The 23,022-nt window shown below is 43.1% G+C and overlaps 1 protein-coding gene across 4 annotated transcripts in view; it reads left to right on the plus strand.

The window, feature by feature from the left end:
- Positions 1 to 23,022, plus strand: part of NAALADL2 (N-acetylated alpha-linked acidic dipeptidase like 2) — a 784,863-nt gene that overhangs the window by 654,728 nt on the left and 107,113 nt on the right. The window lies entirely within an intron of this gene.

Raw genomic sequence — 23,022 nt, forward strand, 5'->3', positions numbered from 1 at the left:
CCCGCCTGCTAGCCTGCTGCCTAAAATATCACTGGTTTGCTCATTTCTATATATAGGGTGCCTATATGCTGTATGTGCAAATGGCTTTAGATACCTATTAGGTCCATAAATTACCATATAGCATGTATTCAACACAAAAAACAGGGACAATTTGTTGTTGACAAAGGACAGCTGGACATATAAAGGGCCCCATTACCTTCAGTAGCTTAGGGCCTCATCAAACCTAAATCCGGCCCTGTCATAGAGGCCTCATTGTCATTTCAGTCATTTGTGGTCTTTCCCCGCTTCCACACCAAAGGGGGTACATGCCTTTTCTTAATCCTTCTTTAGTTTCATTAAAACTCACAAACATCATGGTAACAAACAGATGCTATTGAGTTATAGATTTTCTTTTCTTTCTTTTTTTGCATTTTTAGAAAATGCAAAAAATAGGATTCACCATGAAGCATCTTCAAAGCTGTAAATGCATATTTCCTCCCCCAAAACAACCATCACTTTAGATATATGGCAGTTCTGCAGCCCATTCCATTTCAAGCTTGTTAATTAGTTTGTCCTCATCTGCATACGATTTTTGCGCACTGTGTGTAACTTTATTCCGGCTCGCAAATATTGCTGTAGTCTTCTCACATTTTGCGTTGTCACTGTTTTATTGGTTTTCATACTTAGCTTCATATTTAATGACCTCAAGTTACAAGAATGCCTATTTTATTCTGATTATTTTTAGCCATGAGGATGTTTGAAAAATGCACTTATGGTAAATGAGTCATTACACTTCCCATCCCTAGGTTTGTGCTTGGTAAGCAAAGCAGCATAACTGAGCATGGCTCTGGGAGAATTATGTGAAACATTAAAACATGGGAATTGCCTTGCTGGGCTCAGGTAGAGCTGGTCTGCTTCCAGTTGTAGCCAACCAGATGTATCTGGAAGCTTACAAGAAGCTGAGCTTATGATCACTACCCTGGTGATGGTTATCCCAGTGTTTATCCCCAGCATCTGGTCATCAGTGATATACCCAGTTCATCCTGGTTCCCAGGGCCGTCTTAAGCCCATCCAGCGCCCTGGCGCTAAGGTCCCTCCAGCGCCCCCCTCCAAGGACCTGGGAGTGCCAAGCGGACTGCGGCAGCAGTGGGAGGCCACCTCCGAGGACTCCACGCTGTGCCTCCTTCTCGTTTCCCCAGCGCTGGGTTCCGCTCAGTCAAGCTTCGCCACCAGCGCGTGCACCGCGGGACCAGCAAGAGCTGCTTGGGCGCTGTGCGCGCGCTGGTGGCAAAGCTCGACTGAGCGGAACCCAGCACTGGGGAAACGAGAAGGAGGCGCAGCGCGGAGTCCTCGGAGAAGGAGAGAGACACGGCGCAGCCTCTCATCTTGTGGAGCCCAGTCCTGGCCAGATCGCCGGAACCCTGCACTCACTTGGCGCCCTTCCAGCGCCCTCCAGTGCCCTCCAGTGCTCGGCGCCGTGGTTCTCCGCACCACTAGCCTCTATGGCTAGGACGGGCCTGCTGGTTCCCACTCAGACCCTTGGCACAATTATTACCTATTCCAATATTCAGCACAATCTAAACACAGATGAGTTTTCAAGGTGCACTCAGCGGGTTAATACAACATGGCTAGGCACATGCTATGATGTGGTACCAACACTTGACATGTCACCCGAGTTCTCCTTTTGAAGAGTGAAGTGGGCAGAGTCCTGTCCCAAGACACCTGTCCCAAGGGACGTGGGTGGCGCTGTGGTCTAAACCACAGAGCCAAGAGCTTGTCGATCGGAAGGTCGGCGGTTCGAATCCCCGTGATGGGGTGAGCTCCCATTGCTCGGTCCCAGCTCCTGCCCACCTAGTAGTTTGAAAGCACGTCAAAGTGCCAGTAGATAAATAGGTACAACTCCGGCGGGAAGGTAAACAGTGTCTCCGTGCGCTGCCCTGGTTCGCCAGAAGCTGCTTATCATGCTGGCCGCATGACCCGGAAGCTGTACGCTGGCTCCCTTGGCCAGTAAAGCAAGATGAGTGCCGCAACCCCAGAGTCGTCCATGACTGGACCTAATGGTCAGGGGTCCCTTTACCTTTAGACACATGCTATGATGCAGTACCAATACTTGACATGTCCCCTAAGTTCTCCTTTCGCAGAGTGAAGTGGGCAGAGTCCTGTCCCAAGACACGGGATCGCACAAGCAAGGGAGCACTCCCAAGAATAAGCTTGGTCTGTTCACACACCTCCACAACCAGCATCTTGGCCATGGAGATGTTGGTGGAGTCAGTGACTCAAGATCACTGCCCAACCTAGGCTCGGCTCCCTCCCTGAAGGGAGGGAGCACATCACTAGCAGGAGGTAGGACTGGGGTCCATTGGGGCCTTTTCCCTGGAAAAGGCCCCAATGGACCCAGTACTTTCATGGGGTACTTCAAGGCATGCAGAGATCACAAGCTATATGTGAGAACATCATGATGTTACATCATATATAGTTATGTGACAATATCAGAGAGCCAGTGAAATCTCCCTCCCCAAATTGCCCAGAGCAGGGGTGATTTTTTAAAAAAAACTACTGAAAGTTTATGTGGAAAGCATTCCCTCCTTCCAGCAATTTAAGATGACAGAGGGTTTGTTGTTGATTTTGTTACAACCTTTGGCTATCTTGGCTACTTCTGTTCTGATGTGAGAGATGGGGCAGAATTGAGATTCTGTTCATGTTTTAGTGAGAAATTGCCAAATCCTTTCCCAGCTGGATAAATGGGCCTTTACCATGAGTGCCCACTTTTTAAGGTTATATATGGTCTTGTTGTAAATGTGTTTGTTGTGTTTGCATTTTTAACTGTTTTTAATTGTAAATCACCTTGATATGGTGATCAGTAAATTAACTGTAACAACAACAATTCTCACTTTTCAAACCAATATACAAATTGAAACGCAGGTATCTTTTGAAATTCACACTTCTTTGAATTTTGTGATGCACTTCTCAAACCAAAGCAATGTGTACAGAAATGCATATATTAAGGGAAGATACGTGGATACTCATGGAAATAATGTGCAAGAATTAATTATATTAAGCAGAACTGCTTGCAAAATGTCTATATTAGGAAAAAAAAATGCATTACAACATGTGTATTAGGGGAAATGTACACAAAAATGTGGGAAGTCTTTGTAAGGATTTTTAAAAACAAACATACAAAAAAACCCCTAAATTTCTTCAGAAATGTGGAGAAGTGAATTTAGGATTGGGAGGATGAGAAACTAAGCGAAACTGAATTGGGCAGATTAATCCATCCCTCTGCCAAACTGGCCACTCTTGTGCAATTCGGCCATGTCTACATAGGAAAGGCAGAGAGTTCGTTGCTAGACCATCTGTTCTGGAAGGTAGGTTTTTATAGTGTGCATTTAAGTAAGCCCGCCTGTAATTAGCTTGCCTCACATTTTATACTTCTACATAGGTAAAATGGGGACGAGTGAGTTCTAATTAATGTAGTGAATGGATGGCTAAATCTAGGGAGCAGGTGGAGTACATATACATGAGAGGGAGAGAGATGCGACGTTATTGTCTTTGCTGCCAATTTTATGGCTGCTTTGGGAAAATCAGGCTCTATATTGTCTTTCTGGGACCAATCGCAATAAATACTTTATGGCTATTAATCATGAGACCAATCATTTGGCATCATTAAAAAGTTATCAGACTTCCTCTGTTAGACCTTTTGTTTTGTTTTGTTGATGAAGTACAAAGGACTTATCATGACAAATGTTGCTGTTAACCTGAGGTTCTGCGGATTCAGAGGCAGGGGTGTAGGTAGGGGGAGGCAGGAAGGGGTGGGCTGCCCAGGTGTCTTCGCTGAGGGGGGGGGTGACATTTGGCACACTACCTGCCCATGACTCCCAAGCCTACCCCGAGCCATCGATGTGGGGGGGACAGGACAAAAAAATTCTGCACCGGGTACCACCTGACCTTGCTATGCCTCTGTTCAGAGGCCCAAGGGGAGAGGCCTAGGGGTTCAAAGGTGGAACCTAGCCGAGCTGAGCAACGGTAGAGCTTGACATGCCTTGGTATTTTGTTAGACAAGTTTGAAACTTCTTTCAGCTGATCTCCAGCACAATTTTGTTTCTCTCTTTCCATTGTTCTAGTTACAGGTAGGTAGCCGTGTTGGTCTGAGTCGAAGCAAAATAAAAAAAAAATCCATCAGTAGCACCTTAAAGACCAACTAAGTTTTTATTTTGGTATACCAAAATAAAAACTTAGTTGGTCTTTAAGGTGCTACTGAAGGAATTTTTTTATCTTCCCATTGTGTTTTCAGTACACTGCTACTACTACTACTATCAACAACTTCCTTATTTTATTATTTATACCCCAGTCACTTTGGGTGGCTTCCAAGACATAAAAATGCAATGAAACATCAATCATTTAAAACTTCCCTACACAGGGCTGCCTTCAGATGTCTTCTAAAAGTTGTGTAGTTATTTATTTCCTTGACATATGATGGGAGGGCGTTCTACAGGGCGGGTGCAACTGGCGAGAAGGCCCTCTGCCTGGTTCCCTGTAACTTCATGTCTCACAGTGAGGGAACGCCCAAAATTTCCACTCGGAGCTGGAGTGGAAATTGCAACCGTTCACAGATTCATCTCATGTCTGGAATGGAAATGAATAGAATTGGTATTTGCTGTTCATTTTGCAAACGATGTAAAAATGATTATGCTTTTTCTCCCTTTGTACTGCATTTCCTTTGCATTGAAACGAACAGGATGGGACAACGTCGAGACAGGATGATCTGTGTAATATACACTATTAATTCAGTCAATCACATGAGATACATAATTTTGCAGTGAGATGAATGGCACAGTTTGGGGAGGATGCCAAGCTGCAGAGGAACAGAAACAGTGCTGCAGGTGATAAACAGGGTGGAACAGAAAGCAATGCCTTCTTACATTCCTGTTTGGCAGGGCATTTCACTGGCTGTGCCAAGGGTTTGCAATTCTTCTACTAATCTCCCTTCTTGGAGCCTTCCAATGTGGTTTGTTTTTCTTGGATGCTTAAACAAACAAACAAACAAAAACCACCAAACTGCTTTTGCTTTTATTTTCTCCTCTTTTGATTGTGCTGTTATTGTTTTTAATATCAGCTTTGATAGAATCATAGAATCATAGAGTTGGAAGAGACCACCAGGGCCATTCAATCCAACCCCCTTCCATGCAGGAAACACCATCAAAGCATTCTTGACATATGCCTGATATTGTGTCAGTATGTGACCACTGTGAGTCGTCTTGGTTGTAGCAGGTAATGGCAGTTGTGGGAAGGCAGGGTATGCATTCAAAATCAGGAATGGGGAATCTTCACCCCACCAAATGTTGCTGGACTTCAACTCTCATGAGCCTTGGCCAGTGATGCTGGGAGGATGATGGTGGGATGATGAAAGCTGTAGTCCAGGCATCCCCAAACTTCGGCCCTCCAGATGTTTTGGACTACAGTTCCCATCATCCCTGACCACTGGTCCTGTTAGCTAGGGATCATGGGAGTTGTAAGCCAAAACATCTGGAGGGCCGCAGTTTGGGGATGCCTTCTGTAGTCTAACAATGTCTGGAGAGTCAGAGGGTTTCCACCAGCACTGTGTATAATAAACATACCCTGTCATTGTGAGACAAACCATGAGACCAAGGAACCCTTGTTAATGGGTAAGGGGGAGTTGGATCAATACAGTAGGATTATGGTTGGGGGATGAATCCAATTCACTTTGCATTTATAGATGAACTTCCCTATTTTACACATTCTGGAGCAATATGCAAACCAAAGCAAACCCATCCTTTAAAATTCGTGTGTGTCCAGATTCTGAAATGCAGCTCTCCAGCGAAGTAATGTGTACAAAAAATGCATATACTGTAGTAAGGTTTCGTGTGTATATAAATGCATATATCAGTGAAAATGGCACGCAAAATTGCTTCGAAAAAATGTGGATATTAAAGAAGTTGCATAAGAATGGATATTACACTAAAATTGTACTGAATTTTCAGAAGGATTTTTACAAAATCAAATCACAAACTGATGTGGAAAAACAGAGAATGGAACTTACAACCAGAAAATGAGAGATTTTTTTGGGGGGGGGGGGCGTGGAATCCTGAAATTGATATATTCACCCAACCCTAATTAAGAGACAGGACTCGGATCATTCTTTAATGCTGCTGAACTGAAGATCATGGGAACAAACCATATCATTAGTGTAGCAGTGCTGCAAATCCGTTAGGCGGGGGTCTCAGAGTGCTCTGATATGTGCATCATTCTCCTGCATGAGCAATTCCACCTCTTCATTCTAATGGAGAAGATCCATATAGGCTTCCATTTACCTGTCAAGAACGGCTCCCTCCCCAGTCCAACAAAGGGAAGCGTAACTGAGCACCCAACTATTTGGGCAGGTGTTCAATCAGGACCCATCATTTTAATTAAGTAACCCCCCCCCCATTTTTTTTAATGAAGTAGCCATTGGCATACAAAAATTCAAATTCAACGTTCCACTGACTCCTCATTTAAGCTGTGCAAGGCTTTCGCGCTGATGCAGGCATTATTCCCACATCTGCATACACAGGAAAATGTGAGAATTGCTAATACAGGAGGCTGACAGATTGGTGAAGCCTGTAGCTCCAGAAATTACAGTATGACACTACACTGGTGTGCTTCATTTCAAGCTACTTTAGAATAACTGCTGCATTTCAAAATGGTTGCATCTCATTTTGCCCCTCTGCTTGCTGAAGTTCAAAAACTATGTTTAATATTCCCTTTTCTTTTATACATTTATACTTGTTTACACATGTTCCCCATCAAAATCTTGAACGGGAAACGTCAGGAGCATAGTAAGCAGGTCAGTTATTATTAGCTTTCACTTTATCGGCCTAATAATATCTCCTAAATATTTATACAACTGGCGAGGTAAGTTAAATTCTGCACAGAGAAGAGGGCTTCCATTGTCTCATCAGTTTCATTTAGATGCTTTTGTAGGCGGTAGTGGAGAAGAGAGGGTTTGTCTACAATTATATAGACCTGAGGAGTTATTTTTATGGACCTAACCCCTGTAAATATAAATGTCACCAACTATAAAGCATGTTGCTTGTTAAAGTCGAAATATAAAGCAAGGTTAAAAAACACAAGTAAACATGGCAACAAAAGTGCTCTCTGTCTATCTGAACAATGCTTCTGGTACATTCCAGCTGAGTTATAAACTCACATTAATATTTCCTGAGAGAATTGGCAGAGTTTGCCATTTTGAAATACTACTACCCCCACCCACCCACACCTTTAAAAAGTCATAGAGCGATTGAGCACAAGGAATGAATCATCCTCTCACCCACACCAATTATTTACTCTTCTGGCGGAGAAAAAACAACAGACATGAAGTCAGTTGGCATTGCAGAGGGAAAGCATTCGCCTACACACTGTCTGGTCTTGGGATAAACATAACGGCTTTGTTTCTCCCCTTGTAGAGAAGGAGCCATTCAACTTTGTTTCAGGACCTTCTTCCAAGAACTGGAGAGGGCAGAGCTTAATTCTGATGAGGTAGGAACTTTAGTCTCTGTCTCACCCAAAAGTACTGTTTGGGCATTATCCAAATGCAGAACGTATGTAAGGAAGAGTTGGTAGGTTGTCCTAGGCTGGCCCTGACATCTTGCATGCATGTCAGCAAAGGCAAAGCCTACGCAGGAGTAGCTTCTTACACATCTGATTTGCCTCTGCAGACATGCACACTGATGCATGGACTTCCAGGAGGAGTGGCCGGCGCCACTCAAGGTTTCAGGGGTGGGACCTAGAGCAAATTACTGCTACCATCTTCTTCATGCATAGGTTTTGCACATGGAGAATGCCCAAACAGATTAAGGGGTTTCCTCCACCACAGAGGATGCAGTGTGAGGATTCAACAAGGTTCACCTTCTTATTTTCACATCCACAAGGCAAGTTCTAGTTAAAACAGGAGTCAGTGGGCTCCATGGAGAAGGGATACTCTTGCCCATAACGGGGGAAGCCACTCTCTTTTCTGACATAACTATGGACCTTGCTACTGTATTAACAGCTGGTCACCTTGCAGATGATGCAGTGTTTTGCCATCATTTTAGATACTTTATCCATGGTGGCTCAAATTTCAGCAGCACTCTGTGTGGTGCCAAAATTCGGAGCTCCTCCACCCCTCATGCTCCATTCTAAATCATAGTTGTGACGTCCCCAGCATGAGGCTACATGCCCAGTGAGACTGAACTGGTCATGCTCCCCTAAATCCATCTCTGACTTTACCCTCTATCCTTTTCAGATATTCTGAAGGTGTGCAAAAGATACTCCACATTCCTTAATCTTAAAACAAACTGATCCCAGGGAATAAACCCTTTAAAAGGTTCCCCACCCTAGTGTTACGGGAGAAACCAAGGCTAAAAAAAACCTCAGGCTGCTTCCCCAGTTCCTTACAGAATATATCTCACCTCACTATTCAACCTTTCCCATAATCTCCCATCAAGGTGGTGGTAGTCAGAGTTTGAATGCTTAGAGTTTGCTCCTCAGAGGATGTTAGCATGGATCTGAAGTTTCATAATGCACATGCCTCAGTAGCTAGCCTCCATTTTAACTGATTCTGTGGAGGTCCCTTCTGTTCAAAACACAAGCAGCATTTGGTGTGAGACTGAGACCTACCTTGGCCTTCTGAGCCTCTTCCACTTCTGCTGTCTTTTCCTAAGAAATTTCATTGTGGGCCAAAGAGCTTGCCACTTCAACTAGCTCTCTGAAAAGTTGACCAAGTATTGTCACAGAAAGCTATCCCTAACTTCCATCTTTAGATGCTACATGTGCAGAGGTGTCTGCTTTTGCAGTTGTGGCAGAGATTTTTGAGGAAATTCTACCCATTCAGAAAATGACATACCCCTTGTAGTTCTGGCTCCAGGAGGTGGGGTGTAGCCAAATAATGAATGACCTCCTGTCTAAAAGGAGTGAAGAAATTCACCAGGTGAGATTCCATGACCACCCTTCCTGTCAAACAGTGAGTGCTGTTTGTAAACACTGAAGAATTAAATGCTAATGCTCCAGAGCATTTGGGGATTTCAAGTGCATAGGCATTGGTGGCATTGCAGACACAGACAGGCTTCCTAACATGCTATTCTCAACTGTTGAAAGAAAATGTAAAAATCAATAGTGTAATGAAGCAATATAATGCAATAGATGTAAAATAAATTATAAATAGCCAATGGGAGAAAAGGAAAGGCCAGCCTACAATCTGCATTTCCTAAAGCAGCAGTAGTAATAAGTGATAGTGGGGCATTTACTAGGCACAGAGAACAAGGATGCGTAATCACATACTGCTAGTCCCAATTCAGCATCCAGTAAGCAAAATCAGGTCGAGACAAGATCAGGTTCCAGCAGGGCAATGCCAGACTTGCCAAGGTCAGGCAAAACAGACAACAGGTGTCAACAAGAGAGTCAAAACAGGTCCAGATAAGCAAAGTAAGGTGAAAAAAAGGCAAGTGAGCAAAGCACTCTGAATTGAGGTTGCCTGGAGGTCAAACAAAGCATGCTTGGAGGTTGCTCCAAGAACCACCACGCCCAGGTTGATCCTTAGGTAGCACTGCCGCGTCCTCTGGCAAACTAGCCCCATCCCTAGTGAGTGAGGGCTGCTTTTAGCCACAATTGACTCTGGCAGCATGTGAGACACTGGGAATCAACTTGGCCAGGGTGAAGAAGCGAGGGCCAAATGTGGCCCTCCAAGTGTCTCCTTCTGACCCTTAGGACTCCTTCCAGGCCACACACCCAGACCCTACAAGTGTCCCTATTTTCGAGAGAGTGTCCCGGATTTACAGGAGACATCCTGGATTCTGATTTGATCCCGGAATGTCCCGCTTTTCCTTAGGACGTCCCTATTTTCATTGGAGAAATGTTGGAGGGTATTGAGTTATGCGACACGCCCCCCCCCCAGCCAAGGAGATAAGTAACTATGCAACCTTTAGAAGAAATCTTGAAGGCAGCCCTGTATAGGGATTTTTTTTTATGTTAAATGTTTTATTATGTTTTTCTATATGTTGGAAGCTGCCCAGAGTGGCTGGGGCAACCCAGTCAGATGGGGTATAATTATCACCATCATCATCATTATTTCTCTCTATTTTCATCAGAGAAATGTTGGAGGGTGTGCGCACACACACACACCGGGCCACACCCCTCGCCGGTCTTGTTTCACATCCTCGTTGAGTGTTTTTGTGTGGCTGGAGAGTTTCCTGGAACTCTGAGAATGCCCCTTGCTTGCCTCTGTGTGAAGAAACTAGTCTACTGTGCCAAACTTTATAGGCCAGTGTTTAAGTGGTACCCCACCTCTGTACAGGCCTCTGTGCTGGAGTCCTGGCTTGTGTTATGTTCGGTAATATATATAATGGATGATGATAGGTAATGATGCCTCTGAAAGGTTCCTCAATGCTGCACCTCATTGGCTTTTTATATTTTAAAAAAGGCAAAGCTCACATTCGTATCTCTTTTCCTCCTTTTCACAATCATTTGTTGATTGAAAAAGAAAAGAAAGAAAACGATGACTTCTTACTTGCTTTTTTTTAAAAAAAATAGAAACCCATTTCTGATTTCTGCATGGTTTACTATGTTCTCAAGGGATGCTTGCAATTTTTTTTAGGATTATGCAGTTTTATTGCTGCTTTTTTATGATATTGTAAAGCCAACGCAAACAGTGGGAGAGGTTAGATGAAAATAAATAAAATGCTGCCCACACCTGTAGCAGTGTTGCTGTGAAGCTCTTAGTCTATCTTTTATATGGGCATTATGTTGTTAGAGCTGTTGGGTCAGCTTTCCAGCTTCTTGAGACAGTTCAATTTGTCTAGGTCATTCAGATCATACATGAAGTTTAGAGTGGATTTCAAAATAAATTCAGAGCTCATGATTTCAGTGGTCTGTCTTGAGACTCTACAGCTTAAAAGCACTTGTAACATTGTGTGAAACTCACTCGGCTTTCTTAGACTATCCTGGATTATTTAAAAATAAGCAAAGTTTAAAATGTACCATAAGTACAGTAGCAACGGTGTAATGATCCACAGCTCTTAACTGTTGGAGTTTTGACCGTCAGAGTATGAAGGAAAGCCACTTAAGAGCAGCATGGTTGGGGAACTTCTGGCCTGCCATTGGACTCCAACTTCCACCAGTCCCAGTAAGCAAAGTCAATGGCCAGGAATGATGGGAGTTGGAGTCCAATGACACCTGAAAGTCCACAGGTCCCCCTGCCCTGATACAAGACAAGTGTATGCATGAAGATCACTTCTGTTACCTGGGTCTCTACTTCAGTTGTTTTGTGGCAACAGGTTGGTTGCCTGTTGCTGACATGAGTCAGCAGTGTGATGCAGCAGCTAAAAAAGCCAATGCAATTCTGGGCTGCATCAATAGGAGTATAGCATCTAGATCAAGGGAAGTAATAGTACCACTGTATTCTGCTCTGGTCAGACCTCACCTGGAGTACTGTGTCCAGTTCTGGGCACCACAGTTCAAGAAGGATACTGACAAGCTGGAACGTGTCCAGAGGTGGGCAACGAAAATGGTCAAAGGCCTGGAAACGATGCCTTATGAGGAACGGCTTAGGGAGCTGGGTATGTATAGCCTGGAGAAGAGAAGGTTAAGGGGTGATATGATAGCCATGTTCAAATATATGAAAGGATGTCATATAGAGGAGGGAGAAAGGTTGTTTTCTGCTGCTCCAGAGAAGCGGACACGGAGCAATGGATTCAAACTACAAGAAAGAAGATTCCACCTAAACATTAGGAAGAACTTCCTGACAGTAAGAGCTGTTCAGCAGTGGAATTTGCTACTAAGGAGTGTGATGGAGTCTCCTTCTTTGGAGGTCTTTAAGCAGAGGCTTGACAGGCATATGTCAAGAATGCTTTGATGGTGTTTCCTGCTCGGCAGGGGGTTGGACTGGATGGCCCTTGTGGTCTCTTCCAACTCTACGATTCTATGATTCTATGGTGTGGGAGGAATTGAAAAATATTACATTTCTTTCACTGTACAAGGAAATTTAGCCTCCATTTCGACAGCTGCATTTGTGATTCCTTAAATTGTATGGAAGTGATTATAGTGCAGTGTCTCCTATCTCCATGTGCTCTTGAGTAGGTCAGTTCTTATTCATTTCTTTCATCTTATGCCGTTTCTTTTATTTGTTTTGGGGTGGTTCCACAAGGACACTCCATGCATATCATCGGCAACAAGTAAACAGAAAAGAAGGCTTTTCATGTGAGCTGTGAAAGTTGGTTTATCACCATGCTGCACATTCCATTATATATGCAATCATATCTAACATGCCTGGTCTTGCATTTAAGTAGGAACCACATAAGGTTCAGTTCATGTGGCATATCAGGGATTTTGGGGGGCAGGAGCAGAGAGAATATGAACTTTTCCTCAGTGCTGCAGTCTTGATGAAAATCACCCTCCCTCGAATCTGTGTGGTGTATTTTGCTGAGTGTGAAAAGGGTTGCACATTTCATATCCCTCTAAAATGAAGTTAATTACATGGGAAAGGGTTAGAAAATCTAAAGAATGGATGGATGGAAGAAAGGAGATGTACATTCTGACACATGCCATAAATAAAATCAAAGGGAATGTTTTTTTGTATGTGTGTTCCCATTTAGAGGCCAAATGTAATTGATTCATGAATCAATTAATCACTGTGTCAAGAGACCAGAGGGCAGCAGAAAATGGTGCCCAAATTAAAATGAAAAGGAGGCAATTCTCTTTTAAGATTGGAAGTCGGATGCTCAATCGAAGTCTAATCAGAAGTGACCCACTGTTGTGAAAGGGGGAGCATTAATATCTTTCTAATTTCACAAAACACGTCATTAAACAGAGGCTCAAATGATCAGGAGAACTGATCATTCTTAAGGGAAGATGAGGGAGTGATCTTGTCCGAGGACATTTTGGTTGACTGCAAGTGTGATGGACACAGTAGTGACACGAGAGCAGCCTGATCAAAGGAGTGGAGGAATGACAAGGACCATTATCAAGTTTGCTGTTGGGATACATCCAACCTGGAACATCAGGATATTGTTCTGAAAAATCAGATAAACTTTACAAAGTCCACAATACCTGAAGGAGCGTCTCCGCCCCCATCGTGCACTGAGGTCCAGCTCCAAGGGCCTTCTGGCGGTTCCCTCACTTGGAGAAGTGAGGTTGCAGAGAACCAGGCAGAGGGCCTTCTTGGTAGTGGTGCCTCCCTGTGGAACTCCCTCCCATCAGATGTCAAGGAAATAAACTATCTGACTTTTAGAACACCTCTGAAGGCAGCCCTGTTTAGGAAAGTTTTTAATGTTTGATGTCTTATTTTGTTTTGAATATTCTGTTGGGAGACACCCAGAGTGGCTGGGGAAACCCAGCCAGATGGGTGGGGTGTAAATAATAAATTATTAGTATTATTATTAGTATTATTAGGCTGTTACTGCAACTGCTGCAGCATCTGGTTGGCCACTGTGAGAACAGGATGCTGGACCAGACTGGCCTGATCGCAGTCTCTCAATACATTCTTAAGTACTTATGGTGGGTGGTGGTGGAATTAATTAGCTGGAACTTTCTGTTTCTGCCTGGCTGTTGAAATAATCTGTTTGTTTTCTTAATACCAACTCTCCTTACCCTCTCCAGAGGGCAAGGGAACAGCAGAAGACAACATCTGATGGGAATGCTTTGTAGCTGTTGTAGTCCTTGAATAGTGAAAGAGGCAGATCAACGACACAGCTTTGTCTGTCAAGACAAATGTAGATGTAAAGGCAGAGCAAAAGTGAGCATCTCACGTATGGCAATATGACATTCCTTTATTATCTGTTCAGTCCTCAAGGCGTTAACGCATTGCATTAGTGTCGGCTAACTAGCACATGTTCAGTTATTATGCATATGAGGGAGAGAGAGCATTGCTATTGTTGACTCTATTGAATAAATCAATGGGAAGACTCATTCATTTGTCTGTGTGTGAGAGAGAGCACTGCTGGATAATGCTGCCCTTACTAAGTACTGAGATGTGCTTCTAAAAGTATCTGGGCTGCACACTGTTCATTGGGATAAAGAGAGGTTGTTTCCTGCTAAGGCAGTTCAGGCTGCCTCTTGGTCAGCAAAGGACTTGAAGGACAATGACACTGTTGCTGCAATTGTAAGGCACCAAGAATAAAGGAAAGACTTTCCCCTTTAGTTCCTGATGTTGCATTGCATGACCAATCCGTGGATGACACAATATCCTTTTTATTTTGCTCTGTGAAATGGAGTTTTAGCACTTCCCACCATTCAGGTATTTACCTATTTATTTCATTTTCTAGCCCATGAGATTTTGATGGCTCAATGTCAGGTCATCAGTGCAGTGCCCTCTTCCCAAATGTCTAACTCCAGGAATTGCAGAATATCCTCTGTTCTAGTAGGAATATGTTCTAGAGCACGCACAGTGTAGGATTGGGGGGGGGGGGCGACACACAGCAGGCCTGTCGAGTTCCATTGTCACCTTGTGTGAACTGAGAATATGTCCTAAATCTGGCAACGGACGTTGCTGCTCTTTTGCCTAACCGTATTCAGAACCTGTTGTTCAACAAAGATCAGCTCTCAAAACAGCATGCAACAATTAGAATTGGCCAGAAAGGCATTCCATAAGATTATAGAAATCATTTGGGGAGTGTCTGGTCATATGTCCTCACCACAACTCTATAAGGTAGGTTAGACTGAGAGACAGTGACTAGACCAATATCACCCAGTGAGCTTCATGGCTGAGTGAAGATCTGAACCCTGGTCTCTCATGCCACACACTCTAACCACTACACCACACTGTTTGACAACCTGGGAGAAAGCAACCATGCCACTGACATTGCACAGGCCTTGGAATAGGGGGTGAATTTGATTCAGTTCACATTCAAAGCCACATCTATCATATCAGCATTTCCCCCCCAAAAAATGAGAACCAGAACATACAGAAAAGGTACCCTTATCTGAATTTTGCAATGAATGCAGTTCTCCAACCAATTTTCACAAATATACAGATATATGGGGGAGGTGTGCATGAAAATGAATATATTTGTAAAAAACAACATACAAAAATGGATTATATTAGGAGAAACTGCTTACAAAAATGTGTGCATTAGTCAAAACTGCACACAAACATGGTAACTAGAAGAAATTCACATTAAAAGGCTGAAGAACTTTCAATACTAAAAAATAAATAAATCACAGGTTGCTCCAGAAATGTGGAGAGCTGAATTTAAGACTGGAAAAGGAAGTGAAATCGACAGATCCTTCCACATTCCATCTATGCCCGCCCCTGTAACCTGTGCATATAGCATAAACACCCATAGCGATGAACCCATCACACGTACAGCTGTTTATGCGAAGTCTTCTCCAGGATCTAGAATCCTGATTGCTCAGTGTTCCATATTTCAAAGACCTTCAAAAGCACAACTAGATGTGCAAAGTCCCCCTCAAAAAAATTGGTGCTGTACATGCAGGTGCCAGGGGGAAAGTAGACAATGTCTGTGTTGTTGACCTTGGGAGCAAATAACAAAACTGAAGGGCTGTCCAGTGAATTTGTGTACATTAGGGGCAACCATAAATCTGCTCACCCTGGCCCCATGGAATGATGGGAGTTGTAGTTTAACAACATTTGGAGGGCAATGTTTTCCCACACCTGCGTTACGAACCAATGCAACCAACCGAAACCTAAGAGAATAAGAAGAGCCTACTGGATCAAACCAGTGGCTCATCTCACCAGCATCCTGTTCTCACAGTGGCCAACCACATGCCTATGGGAACCCCCAAAGCAAGATCCAATCACAAGAGCATTCTGCCCTCCTGTGGTTTCCAGCATGTGGTATTTACAGTGGTACCTCTACTTACGGATTTAATGCGTTCCGAACGCACATTTGTAAGTCGAAAAAAATTGTAAGTCGAATCCCATAGGAATGCATTGGGAGAAAAAATTCGTAAGTCGAAGCAACCCTATCTAAAAATTCGTAAGTAGGAAAAATCCTATCTAAGCCGCATCCAAGATGGCGGACGGAGCTCCGTTCGTAAGTAGAAAAATTCGTAAGTAGAGTTATTTGTAAGTAGAGGTACCATTGTATTTATTTATTCATTTACTTATTTATTTAATATACCGCGCTATACCTGGAGGTCTCAGGGCGGTTCACAAAAAAGATCACAATATATAAAATAAAAATAAAAACAATTACCCCCCCCCAAGAGCCATTTTTTAAAAGGGCATAGGATGTCAATTAGATCAACCAAAGGGCTGGTTTAAAAGGAATGTTTTTGCCTGGCGCCAGGTGAACGTCCCTGGGAAGAGAGGGAGCCACTGAAGAGAAGGTCCGTTCTTGTGTTGCTACCCTCTGGACCTCTCAAGGGGGAGGCACACAAAGGAGGGCCTCAGATTATGATCTCAGGGTCCGGGTCTGTTCATATGGAAAGAGGCACTCCTTGAGATATTGAGGTCCTGAGCCATTTAAGGCTTTATAGGTCAAAACCAGCACTTTGAATTGGGCCCAGAAACTAATTGGTAGCCAGTGCAGTTGGACCAGGATTGATGTAATGTGCTCAAACTGTCTTGCTCTGGTGAGCAACGTGGCCTCTGAATTCTGCACCAGCTGAAGTTTCCAAACCGTCTTCAGAGGCAGCCCTACATATAGCACATTGCAGTAATCTAACCTTGAGGTTACCAGAGTAAGACAACAGTAGTTAGGCTACCCCTCCAGTGGTGGCTCATGAACCTTTACAATAATGGTAATGGTTGGATAGTTTGGACTCAACCCAAATGAGGCAAGGCCTTTTTCAGCATGCAAAGTCAGTCCGGATGAGCAATTCATTCAGAGTTTCAGAAAACACTCAGAGACAGGAGGGCTATTGGGGAATTAATTCAGAACAGGCAGTGTGGGTCAAGTGAATTGGTTCAGGGCCATGAAACAGATTTGCTCGAGCAATGCATTTCACAGTGTGATTTAAAACAGGGTTGAGACAAAGCCTGGTGGTAGCTAAGTAGAAGGGCAACTGCTTGGCATGTAGGTTCAATCTCCGACATGTCCTTTCTCTGAAACCTTGGAGAGCACCTGTCATTCAGTGTAGACTATACTGAGCTAGACGGACCAATGGTTTGAGTCAGTATAAGGCAGCTTCTTGTGTTCTCTACATTCCTGTTTAAGAATACTAGGATACACTCCATATCTGATTATCAGTCTTTGCCCAACTTGTCATCCCTGCCTTAATCCTGCTTGTGTTAAAGTTGTGCCTTATCAACAAGGCAAAGTGGGTGGCTCAGCTTCCAGGACTCTCGTCATATGTATGTGAATTGCTCAGAGCCTCTTCCATCAATCATGCAGTCCTACAGTGTTCCAGTTCAGCTGTGATGTGACAGAAGGTTATTTTCAGGAATTCGGTTGAAGAGAAGAAAGTTGATTGATGGCTGCTGATCAAAAGATGCCACCCCATCAACCGGGAGCATGGAAGGGAGGGGCTTTTTGCCTTGGCAGGTAGATCTGATGGTTTTTCAGTGGTGGTCGGCTCTTTATCCCATAACGAGAACCTTTGGAGTGTTTCCAAAGCTGCATTTAAAAAGTTGGGAAATAATGTGGGCAATGTTCAACAAGGGGGAGTGCAAAAATTGTACTATCCTGCCGTGACACACTTTGCACCTACTTTCTGCAAGCAAAATTATTTACAAGTTACTAAGCATTAAAATACCGGGATAGTGTGTGTTTTAACATTTGAAAGCATGTACAACATAAAATATGCGGTGGGGGTGGGTATTCAGTAGTATGGGCAAGATGGTAGGGTCACACTACAGAGACAGTCTGTGTGAATGAGAAAGCTTTAAGCCCATGTCTAAAGCATCGCACCATAGACACTCGTTTGGGAGGGTGTTTTGTAAAAATAAGTGCAACAATCACCCAGTGCTTGCTTAGCGTGGTCACGGAACAGACCTTAGGGGGCATGTAGCACAGTGAAAAGGTTCTCTCCTGAAGACATAATAATGATAAGAAGAAGAAGAAGAATTAATAATAATTTCATTATTTGTACTTTGAATGAGCTTTAACGTATAGTATGTACACAGCCTTATTTGTTTCAAGTGCAAGAATCACCACTTAGTTCTTTTAAGCGGGAGGGTGCTGGTTCAAGCGCTTTATTGATTTGTTACCTATCCATTGTTGGCAATTTGTGTGTGTTATTCGTGCAGCAGCATATTGGGCTCTGCTCCTCTCCACTTAAATGTACTGATCTGTTCAGTCTCCCTGCATAAACATCTAAAATAAAGATGAATCGTTACTGTCAATCATGGCTCTCTTATGCACTGTCATCCTAATAATGAATGACTGGAGTGGTTCTCTTCCTGGAGATATTTGGTGTGTGTGTGTGGCAGGGTGAGCGTGGAAGACAAACAAGTGCTGAGCTCTCATAGATGAAAATACAGTGGTAAGGAATCTATTATCTCATCAATTCTTCTGAGAATAATTGATTATGCAACATGCAGATCTTGCGGGTTTCTTTAATGTTTCATCCAGCGAGAAGCAAGGAGGTCTACCACTTCGTCTTTTCTGATTATTATTTTTATATAATGTATTGGAAAGATTGCATATGGTTTATTTCTTTCCACATTGCTATATAGATTTGTAAGGTATAGTGTTCGTGGGTCTGATTTTCTCAGTACTGGGACCATATAGATATAAGCTTCACACAAGACCCTTTCCAGCCATGCCCATCACACTGCTGTTGATATAAACCTTTTTAGATTTGCAGTGCCAATTAAAGCCCTACTTATTTATCCAGGCCTTTGGCTGTGCCTTATTGTCCTCTATTTTTCTGCTGCTACAATAGCTCAGTGGTAGAGCATCTGCTTTGCATGAAGAAACCCCCAGGTTTGATCCCTGACAGTTCTGGGTAGACAGGGGAATGTTCCTTATCTGAAACCTTGGAGACCTGCTGCCAGTCAGTGTAGGTCATACTGAGCAAGGGTCTAACTCAGTAGAAGGCATCTTCTTATGGTCCATATATTCTATCAGTGATAGGACCGGTCCGGGGTCTCTTTAGCCACTGGGAACCAGGATATTTGCATAGCCACTCCCTTCACCTGCCTTTTTCCATCTGAGATTCTGTTTCTTGCTCACTAGACTTCACATTTTCTTCTCTGTTCATTTTGTGCATAGAAGAGGGATTCTGCCACTGTCTCCACTTGCAGGTCCAAAGCCGCATGGGTGTTCCATATACAGTGGTACCTCGACTTACGAAGACGATCCGTTCTGCGGCCGTCTTCGTAAGTCAAGGTTTTCAGTTCTCAAAGCACTGCTACGGCGCATGCGCGAAGCACAATTTCGCGCTTCTGCGCATGCACCGACCGCATGCGCCGCTCTGCGCAGGCGCAGAACGTGCGCACCGGGCACGCGGGGCCAAAGGACTTCCGGGGGTTATCAACTTCAGAAGTCGAAACCTTCGGAAGTCGAAGTGTTCAGATGTCAAGGTATGGCTGTACTCAAGAGCATTGTACAATTAAGGTTCATGTTTTAGCGGAATTCCAGCAGAGAACTTATGGAAGAGGAGGTTGGAAGGGAGCTTAGACTGGGGCTGGATCTTGGAAGAATAGAAAGGATCATTGGCCACTGCCTTTTATATGCGCAGATTGCTCGTAGGAGAGGGAAGTCAGTTTGCACCTTATATGAGAATGGTGATTATCGTATGTGGTGGACTTGTGGCAAGGCAATGGATTTCTGGGAAATGATTTACAATGAATTGAAAAAGATGTATAAATTGACCACAAACCTGAAGCATTTTGTTGGGGATAATAGGCATGGAAATTCCCCAAAAGCTGACTAACCTTTTTATGTATGCAGCAACTGCAGCTAGAACTTTATATGCACAGAAATGGAAAGACGAAGAGACTACAACTAAGGAAGAATGGATTATAAAACTGGTGAACTATGCAGAAATGGTGAAACTGACTGTTAAGAGGACAAAATGATGGTATTGTCATAGAAGAATGGAGGCCATTGGAGGACTACCTATTGAATTATCATTCCTATATGAAATCACATGCAGGATTTGAGATATGAGCAATGGAAGAATGTAGAGAATGGATTCTGGGGGCTTAGAAAATAAATGTAGATGTGTTTTAATGCAACTATTAAGGGGAATATAAAAAAAAACAGGGAAGGAAGGACAGGAAGCCAAGAAGAAAATGTGCAACAAAAAGATATACTGCATATGATTGGAATTATGTAATAGTTTGGAAGATTTAATAAAAAATCATTATACAATGAGAGAGAATTGTGAGAAAAATTGCTAGAAGCATTTGCCAAATTTATTTCGCATGAAATGCCACTGACATCTAAACTTGTTTAAGTGAAACAGCCAAGCTCGGTTCTTTGTAGAACAGGAGCACACTGAAGTTTAAAACAACCAGAGACCCTGAGAGCAGTGTCCTAGCTGTCAGAAACAAGCTAGGAAAGTTGCAAAATGCATGGCATGGCAAATCAATCCTGTTAAATCTTCCAGCAGCATTAACACCACTTCCAAAGCATAGGTTTCAATTTCAACACTTCACAGTAATGTATGGTCTCTAAAAGGAAAACTTTCTGGCAAGTCAGAAATGGATTAATCACGCTTTTGATACTAACCATTCCAAAATTCAGGACTCTACTATTTCAAAACATACAGGTGCTTATCACCTATGGCCAAACACAGCTAGAGGAACATTTAAAAACAGAATCTCCAGCAGAATTGCATTCAGAGTTCATCAAACGTGCCATTATCTGCCCTGGCTCACACTCAGATGCTAAATCAGAAATGAGGGACCTTCTTTCAGCCAGAGGGCTATATTCTGTCCTGGTCAACAGCTCCAAGGACCACTTGCTAATGCTGGGTGGGGACAGAAGCAAAACTGGGTGCCCAGTCAGGCTTATATTATGGACACTGATAACTGTGATGTGATGAAGCAGCAGCACAACCTCCGTAGTGCAAATTGGTTGCTCTCAGATCAGGGGTTCCCAAACTAAGGCCCGGGGGCCGGATGCGGCCCAATCGCCTTCTCAATCTGGCCCGCTCCCAGTCCGGGAATCAGCATGTTTTTACATGAGTAGAATGTGTCCTTTTATTTAAAATGCATCTCTGGGTTATTTGTGGTGCTTGCCTGGTGTTTTTACATGAGTAGAATGTGTCCTTTTATTTAAAATGCATCTCTGGGTTATTTGTGAGGCATAGGAATTTGTTCATATATTTTTTCCAAAATATAGTCCGGCCCCCCATAAGGTCTGAGGGACAGTGGACCGGCCCCCAGCTGAAAAAGTTTGCTGACCCCTGCTCTCAGATCCTTGAATTCTTTCCATATGTACCGAAAACCACATTTGTTCTTCCTCATTTGGGCAAGATACACATGGAGGTCCTTTCCTTAAGTTGAAGATTAGCAGAAGCTACCAATGGGATTTGAGCAGTAAGGTTCAACAAGGAGCTTCTGCCAGCAGTATATGTGAAAGGGATCTAGAGGTCTTAGCAGACAACGAGCTTAACACGAGTCAACAGTGTGATGCAGCGGCAGTTTTAAAAAAAGAGCTCATGCTATTCTAGGCTGCATCAACAGAAATCTAGTGAGAATAAGCAAGGAAAATAATAGTCCTACTCTATTCTGCCTTGGTCAGACCACACCTGGAGTACTGCATCCAGTTCTGGGCACCATGATTTGAGAAGCATATGGATAAGCTGGGACGTGTTCAGAGAAGGGCAATCAAGATGATCAAGGGTCTGGAAACCAAGCTTTGTGAGTAAAGGTTGCCTGGAAAAGTGGAGACTGAGAGGAGCTGTGACAGCCATCTTCAAGGGCTGTCACTTGGAAGATGGAGTAAGCTTGTTTTCTCCTGCTCCAGAGCTTCAAGTTACAAGAAATAAGATTCTGACTAAGCACCGGAAACAACTTTATGACGGTAGGAGCTTTTCAACAGTGGAATGGACTCCCTCAGGAGGTGGTGCACTCTCCTTCACTGGAGGTTTTAAAGCAGAGGTTGGATGGCCATCTGTCAGGGGTGCTCTTGTTGAGATTCCTGCATTACAGGGTTGGACTAGATGATCCTCTGGGCCCCTTCCAACTCTACAACCCTCTGATTGTGTAGAGCTGACCAGGACTGGCTCATAGGAAACCAGCAGAAGGCCTTTGTTAGCTGGTAGTGGTGAGAAGTGGGCGACTGGGGGAGGGGAGATACTAATTGCCATGTAAGTTTGATAGGGATAGGAGTTACGTGTCACAATTCAGTCTTATAAAAGTTTCTGTATTTGCTAGCAACTGCCTCTTATATTGACGCTGTGCTTATAAATGCAAGTGCAAGACTTAAAGAAGCAGCAACCATTTAAGTACCTTATTTTACCTTTATAGTTAATAAATAAATAGTAATTTGTGCCTTGTTGTTTATTGTTTTTTGCCTACAAGCAGTATAGTATAGATGGCGGTAGTGTTTAGAAGGTTTTGAAATGTAAGTAAAATGGCAGAAGTTGGAGTTAATTCACCTTCTTTTGGCAAATTGGTGTTGGGAAAGAAAAAGCTCGTTCTCTCCATGTGGTAACTCTCCACATGTTGGTTAAAAGGGTTTTCATCCATTAAATTCTTAGCTGGTTTAGCTTTGTGCTTATCTGATGGCTGCTTTAGAATTGTTGCATTTGTTTTAGCTTTATGTTCCTATTATTTTTGCTATTATTAGTTCTTAATTTGTATGCTGCTGTTTTGGGTGTGTGATTTGGTTTAAGTTTGAAATTATATTATATTATTTATTTATTTTATTGTTCTGTTATTGATTTGTTAGCTGCCTTAGTTTGCTTGGAAATATTGATGGGATAGATTAAAAACAAAAAAAGCCCAAACCAAATGCATAAAGCGTGAAATAGTGAGCACCTGATAACAAGAAGTGTTAATTTACTACTGTTAATCTCGGGAACTCAGTAATAAACAATGGTCCATTTTTGAAAACTATCTACTACCAGTTCTTCAAATAAACTAGCTCTTTTTAAAATGAAGTTAACTGTTTTTGCACTTTAGCACAACATCCTGAATGACAAAAGGAAAAAAAACCC

Source organism: Zootoca vivipara, chromosome 5 (assembly GCF_965207765.1).
Source record: "Zootoca vivipara chromosome 5, rZooViv2.hap1.1, whole genome shotgun sequence".
NCBI classification, from domain to species: Eukaryota; Metazoa; Chordata; class Lepidosauria; order Squamata; family Lacertidae; genus Zootoca; species Zootoca vivipara.